The sequence below is a fragment of the Odocoileus virginianus genome, chromosome X (assembly GCF_023699985.2).
Source record: "Odocoileus virginianus isolate 20LAN1187 ecotype Illinois chromosome X, Ovbor_1.2, whole genome shotgun sequence".
Lineage (NCBI taxonomy): Eukaryota > Metazoa > Chordata > Mammalia > Artiodactyla > Cervidae > Odocoileus > Odocoileus virginianus.
This window is the reverse complement of record NC_069708.1, coordinates 3170966-3178425: the sequence shown is the minus strand read 5'-3', so window position 1 is coordinate 3178425 and position 7460 is coordinate 3170966. Positions and strand designations below refer to the sequence as shown.

General features: G+C 43.6%; 1 pseudogene; it reads left to right on the top strand.

Annotated features, from left to right (window-relative positions):
* The first annotated feature begins 2617 nt into the window (after positions 1–2617).
* LOC110143453 (elongation factor 1-beta pseudogene) lies at positions 2618–3301 on the top strand (annotated as a pseudogene).
* Positions 3302–7460: the final 4159 nt, after the last annotated feature.

Here is a 7460-nt window from a genome sequence, read left to right as displayed (position 1 = left end):
TGTTTCCACCGCGACCATGTGGAGCGCGGTGGCCTCTTTGTCCTCGAACTGGCCCAGAAGAAGGGCGACGGGACCCAGCGTTTCTTAAAAATGCAAGACCAGCAAGGCAGCCGCGCCCTCTCCCAGGACCGCAGGCGCATCTCAGGCTGAGTGGGGTCAAGCCCAGGACGCCGCGGAGGCCACCGAGCTCCAGGACAAGCATCCGAACCAGGCCGTCATGGACCTGCAGGCCTGGGGCTCTCCCCGCGCAGCCCCCACCTCCGTCACTTCCGGGAGAGCCGCGTCCTAGGTGAGCAGCTGAAACTCGTCAGGAAGATGGGCGACCACCTGACCGACCTCCGCAGGCTGGCTGGTCTCTTCAAAAGGCTCACCCGCAAGCACAACCAGGAGCCGCCTGGACCCAGCGGGCTTGAAGGAGCCCCTCTGGCGTCAGGGCTTCTGCCTGAAGTGTTAAGGGAAACACTGACAGAAACCACCCACCCTGACCAGGCACCATAGAAACTATTTGTGTGAGTTATTTTATGACAGGAGGTTCTCTCAGGAAACAGGGAACTAACAAGCCGCCACCAACTGGGAGAATTTGAGAAAGGTCAAAGGGAGACGCCACAGGTCCTACCAGCCACCCAGAATCCTCCTCACTGGCATCCATCCTGGCTGAGCGATGCACAAGCCACCAGGAAGGACCCTGAGTCAGATATTGGCCAGAGACAACCCAAAACTAACCCCATCATCATAAAACCCAAGACTGTGAGTCAGGTGGCAGAGCAGTCCTCCTGGGTTTTCTTACCCTCTTGTTCTCCCCTCCAGGTGTCCCTTTCTAATAAAGTCTCTTGCTTGTCAGCAGATGTGTCTCCGCGGAGAATTCATTTCCAAGTGTTAGACAAGAACCCCCTTTCCTGCAACAGAAGGCCCCTCTCAGAAGCCCCTAGGCAGCTTTTTAATCACTCTGGAGCCCTTACACACACCTTGGACCAAATTGAAAACAATAAAACTTTTTTTTGCAGCAGAAAAGAAAAAAAATGAAAGAAATCAATCTAGAAGATATCACAATCAATTGCAATATATAGACTATATTTTTAGGATCCTAATTCAAAACACTAAAAAAATTACAATGTTTATGAAATAACATTGATTCTTTTTATTATACATATGTCACCTCTTTTTTGGATTTGCTTCCCATTTAGGTCAGCACAGAGCACTGAATAGAGTTTCCCGAGCTATACAGTAGGTTCTCATTTGATCATTATTGAAGCTAGATGAGAAGTACATGAACACGACAAATGGGAAGTGACTGCTTTGTCTAATTTTGCATATGTTTGAAATTTTCCATAATAAAGTATTTTTTGGAAAGTTAAAATTTGGTCACTGTTTATTAGTTGTCTAGCACTTTAAGTGCCTATACTAAAGCAATGTATATAAATGCACAAAGTTTGCCATCAGACTTCTGGCTTCACTGCTAAATTACAAATTGTGTGTTCTTCAGTAAATGACCTAACATCTTTCAGCCTCAGTTTCCTCACCGATAAAGTAAAGCTAATTACATCCCTGAAGGTTTTGTAGAGAATAAATATAAGTAAAGTGTTTAGCTGAGTGCCTTAGATAAACACCTTTTCTAGACCTCCTTCCTTTGTTTTTTTGTCTGCTACTTTTCAATACAGAAATGCAAGGAGCCCTTCTTGTCACCTCGACAAGTAATATTGACTCTGTCAATTTCTTTCCACATTATTCCCTGGAAAATGTAGACAGCCTGGTATGTTTCCAAGGGTTTAAAACAGCAAGCAAACTCTGGAGAGATCCAGGGAATGAGGAGTGAGAAAGAACATATATAGTTAACTCAGTTTTTGGTCAAGGGTGGTTTTGTCCCAAAAGGGATATTTAACAATGTCTAAAGACCAACTGTGAAAAATTCTTCAAGAGATGGGAATACCAGACCACCTGACCTGCCTCATGAGAAATCTGTATGCAGGTCAGGAAGCAACAGTTAGAATTGGACATGGAACAACACACTGGTTCCAAATAGGAAAAGGAGTACGTCAAGGCTGTATATTGTCACCATGCTTATTTAACTTATATGCAGAGTACATCATGAGAAACGCTGGGCTGGAGGAAGCACAAGCCGGAATCAAGATTGCCGGGAGAAATGTCAATAACCTCAGATATGCAGATGACACCACCCTTATGGCAGAGAGTGAAGAAGAACTAAAGAGCCTTGTGATGAAAGTGAAAGAGGAGAGTGAAAAAGTTGACTTAAAGCTCAACATTCAGAAAACTAAGATCATGGCATCTGGTCCCATCACTTCATGACAAATAGATGGGGAAACAGTGGAAACAGTGACAGACTTTATTTTGGGGGGGGCTCCAAAATCACTGCAGATGGCAATTGCAGCCATGAAATTAAAAGACGCTTACTCCATGGAAGGAAAGTTATGACCAACCTAGACAGCATATTAAAAAACAGAGACATTACTTTGCCAACAATTGTCCATCTAGTCAAGGCTATGGTTTTTCCAGTGGTCATGTATGGATGAGAGAGTTGGACTATAAAGAAAGCTGAGCGCTTTTTTTCCTCTTTGCGCTGGGCGCTGACCGGTCGCGCACCTCTTTTTCTTGGCTGCCTCCCAGTTCTAGATTAGCCATCACCATGGGTTTTGGAGACTTGAAAAGCCCCGCTGGCCTCCAGGTGCTCAACGACTACTTGGCGGACAAGAGTTACATAGAGGGGTATGTGCCATCACAAGCAGATGTGGCAGTATTTGAAGCCGTCTCCGGCCCACCACCTGCCGACTTGTGTCATGCCCTCTGTTGGTATAATCACATCAAATCTTATGAGAAGGAGAAGGCCAGCCTGCCAGGAGTAAAGAAAGCTTTGGGCAAGTATGGCCCTGCTAATGTGGAAGACACCACAGAAAGTGGAGCTACAGATAGTAAAGATGATGATGACATTGATCTCTTTGGATCTGATGAGGAGGAGGAAAGTGAAGAAGCCAAGAGGCTAAGAGAAGAACGCCTTGCCCAGTATGAGTCAAAGAAAGCCAAAAAACCAGCACTTGTCGCCAAGTCTTCCATCTTATTAGACGTGAAACCTTGGGATGATGAGACCGATATGACAAAACTAGAGGAGTGCGTCAGAAGCATTCAAGCAGACGGCTTGGTCTGGGACTCTTCTAAACTAGTTCCGGTTGGGTATGGCATTAAAAAACTTCAAATACAGTGTGTAGCTGAAGACGACAAAGTTGGGACAGACATGCTGGAGGAGCAGATCACTGCTTTCAATGAAGAAAAGAAGGAGATGCAGACATAGAGAATGTGGACACAGCAGGGGAAGAAGCATCAAGGAGAAACTGAGAAAGCAGCGGTGATGTATATACACTATCATGTGTAAAACATATAAGCAGCAAGCTGCTCTATGACACAGGGAGCCAGCCTGGCACTGTATGATGACATAGAGAGATGGAATGGTGGGGGGAGGGAGGCTCCAGAGAGAGGGGCTATATATATAACTGTGACTGATTCACACTGATGTACAGTGAGGCCACTACAACATTGTAAAGATATTATTTCTCTAATAATAATAATAAAAGACTTCTAAAAAAAAAAAGAAAGAAAGCTGAGCGCCAAATAATTGATGCTTTTGAACTGTAGTATTGGAGAAGACTCCTGAGAGTCCCTGGAGTGCAAGGAGATCCAACCAGTCCATCCTAAAGGAAATCAGTCCTGAATATTCATTTGAAGGACTGATCCTGAAGCTGATACTCCAGTATGTTGGCCACCTGATGTGAAGAACCAACTCATTGGAAAAGACCCTGATGCTGGGAAAGATTGAAGGCGGGAGGAGAAGGGGACGACAGAGGGTGAGATGGTTAGATGGCATCACCGACTCAATGGACGTGAGTTTGAGTAAACTCCGGGAGTTGGTAATGGACAGGGAGGCCTGGCGTGCTGCAGTCCACGGGGCTGGAAACAGTCAGACACGACTGAGCGACTTAACTGAGAGATAGTTTTGGTTGTCACAAGCTGGGTGGAGGGGTGCTATTGGCATCTACTGGTTAGAGACCAGAGATGCTGCTAAGCATCCTACTGTATGCACAGGGTTGCTCCCCATAACAAATAATTATCTGGCCCAAGATACCAGCAGTACCAAGGCTGAGAAACCCTGGGCTAATGTGACTAAAACTCCTTGATGAAGCTTTTCCTAGATAATTAACTTTGCTTGTCTTTGTTCGTCTTATCTGACGCATACAGGTTATTAAAGGCATGCTCAGGAGAAATCATTCAAGATGTGATTACTCTATCTCTGTGGCCCTAATTTGTTATTCATTTCCTTATGAGAAAAAAAATCTGAGTAGTGTTCTGATTTTATTGCCTTTGAGTTTCAAAGAGCAAACTTGAAGCATGCACTGATTACCTTCTTAATTAATAGACTGCGAAGGCAGGGCATCACTTTATTAACTAGTGGGAAGGATGTACTATCTCCCAACAACTCTGTAGTCTTTACTCCCCACTGTTATGCCACTGGGGGAAGATTGAGATGAAGAAGTTTCAGACTGCTCCCCAAACAGATATATTTCTCTTGTTAAAATGGCCCATTTCAGTGTAGATGACACCTTCCTACCAAGACATTATTAAATAGAATCATCCCCTTTCTAAAGTCAAAATACTTGAGGTCAAGACCACAGTACCACAGGTGCTGAAGGAAAGAGGTAAATGGTGGTAGCTGTGTATTTAACTGGCAAGCAATAGTCAGGCTATTTCTGTGAGAGATGTTTTAGGGGGCAGTTGTTTAGCAGCTTCAGTCATGTCTGACTCTTTGCAACTGACTGTAGCCCACCAGGCTCCTCTGTCCATAGGATTTCCCAGGCAAGAATACTGGAGTGGTATGTCATTTTCTCCTCCAGGGGATCTTCCCAACCCAGGGATCAAACCCACATCTCCTGCATTGGCAGGTAGATTCTTTACCACTGCACCACCTGGGAAGCCCTTTAGGGGGCAGGGAGTGGGGTAAAAATCTTTGAGAAGAAAAAACATCGGGGCAAATCCGGACAGGTGGTGGAATGGCTTAAGGATCTATGATGTGGTTCCTATTTCTTTATTTCTACCTCACCCCACCCCATCCATTCTCTGAAAACTGCCCCACCCCACAGCCTAGGGAATTGGGTTAGGACACCCAATTAAGAGAGACAAGCCAGGCCTATTCAGTGGTTTCTCAGATCCTCAGATTCCCTCTTTCAGGAATTAGAACTAAGAGATAGAGGCTGAGTGGGTCTGGAACTGAGTTGTAGGCAGTATGTCCACAGATGACTCTTGAGGACAGGAACCAGTGTAGCTTGAGAAGCCCTCAGGGGTTATCTGTGGACATACTGCCTACAACTGAGCTCTAACCATCTATGTCTGAGACAGATGTGTCCACATCCCTACCAAGAGATGAGACTAACATGAGAAATGAAGCTGAGAGCTGTCTACAGGGAAAGGCCACTTAAACATTTGAGCTCCATGCCCAGGAGGGTCAAAGTGATGACACTCTGTCCCAGAGACCAGTTCACAGTAAATTCCCTTTTTCAGAAATCCTCTAAGTATTTCTAGATATACACTTCTAATACTTTCAGATTTAGTCTTACAACTGTTTTGTGTTATATTGAATTATTGTTTATCTAATCTTGTTAGCTAATTCTCATTTGTAACTTTTATACTTATGTCTCATTTTGTCAATTAACTTACCAACTGGACTTGGGAAGATCAGTTCCTACTCTCAGGGTCCATCCACTTTCTTACATCATCCTCAACCCACTCAGACTGGCTTCCACCACTCCACTAAAACTGAATTATGTTTCTATGTGTTTCTTAGGTGCACAGAAAGATCTTTCCAAGCAGCAGATCTTGATTAGGAGAGATTTCGTCTCCTCATCCCCAAGGGGATTTTGCAGTGTCTGTCTTGATAGTCAGAAGTTGGAGGGCGCTACTAGCATCTGATGGGTAGAAACCAGAGATGCTGCTAAACATACTACAATGCACAGGAAAATCCCACACAATTATCCATCCCCTAAATGTCAATAATGCCAAAGCTGAGAAACCTTCAGTTCAGTTCAGTTGCTAAGTCGTGTCCAACTCTTTGTGACCCCATGGACTGTAGCACACCAGGCCTCCCTGTCCATCACCAACTCCCAGAGTTTACCCAAACTCACGTCCTTTGAGTTGGTGATGCCATCCAACCATCTCATCCTCTGTCGTCCCCTTCTCCTCCCACCTTCAATCTTTCCCAGCATCAGGGTCTTTTCAAATGAGTCAGTTCTTCACATCAGATAGCCAAAGTATTGGAGTTTCAGCATCAGTCCTTCCAATGAATATTCAGGACTGATTTTCTTTAGGATGGATTGAGAAACCTTGCTTTAGGGCAAAGAAGTGTCTTTGAGACATAATAACACAATTCAAAATGGGCAACAAATTTGAATAGACATTTCTCCAAAGAAGATATACAAATGGTCAATGAATGAGTTAAAAAATGCTCAACATCATTAGCCATTAGGGAAATGCAAATCAAATCCCCAAGGAGATGCCACTTCACACACACTAGAAAGGGTGTAATTTTTTTCAATGGAAAATAACAAGAATTGGTGAGTACATAGAGAAATTGGAACCCTCACACATTGATGGTGGGAATGTAAAATTGTGCAGCCTCTTTGGGAAACAAAGTTTGAAAGTTCGTCAAAAAGTTAAACGTCAAGTTACCACTTAAATTACCAATTCCACTCCTAAGAGAATTGAAAATATATGTCCACAAAAAAATGTGTACGTGAATGTCACAGCAGCATTAATCACTTTAACCAAGACGAGAGGACACCCATATGTCCTTAGATGATGAATGGAGAAACAAATGGTGGTGTATTCATACAGTGGAATATTATTTGGCCACAAAAAGAATGGAGTACCAATTTACGCTACAACACGACTAAATCTTGAAAACATGTGCTAAGTGAAAGAAACCAGAAACAAAAAAACACACATATTGTATGATTTCATTTATCTGTAAAGTCCAGAACAGGTAAATCCATAGGACAGAAAATAGATTCATGGTTGCCTGGTGCTGGCGATATGCCAAGGGAATGGAGAGTGACTGCTAATAAATACAGGGTTTCTTTTGGGGGGATGACGAAAGTGTTCTAAAATTAAATTGTGTTCATGGTTATAGGACCCTGTGAATATGCTTTAAAAAATTGACTTCTATACTTTAAAATGTGAATCATATCTTTGAAAGAATGTCTCTTTCTCTCTCTGGAGGGCCTACCCCAAAGTAGGTACTCATTAAATAAGGCAGTACATCTGAGACATGGAAGACAAAAAGATTTCTTTCCTGCTCTGATCACCAATATATTAACATTTTTTTTTTTGCCCAAAGAGGAACAGTAGTGGACTTCCCTGATGACCCAGTGGTGAAGACTCTGCCTGCCAGTGCAGGAGACATGGGT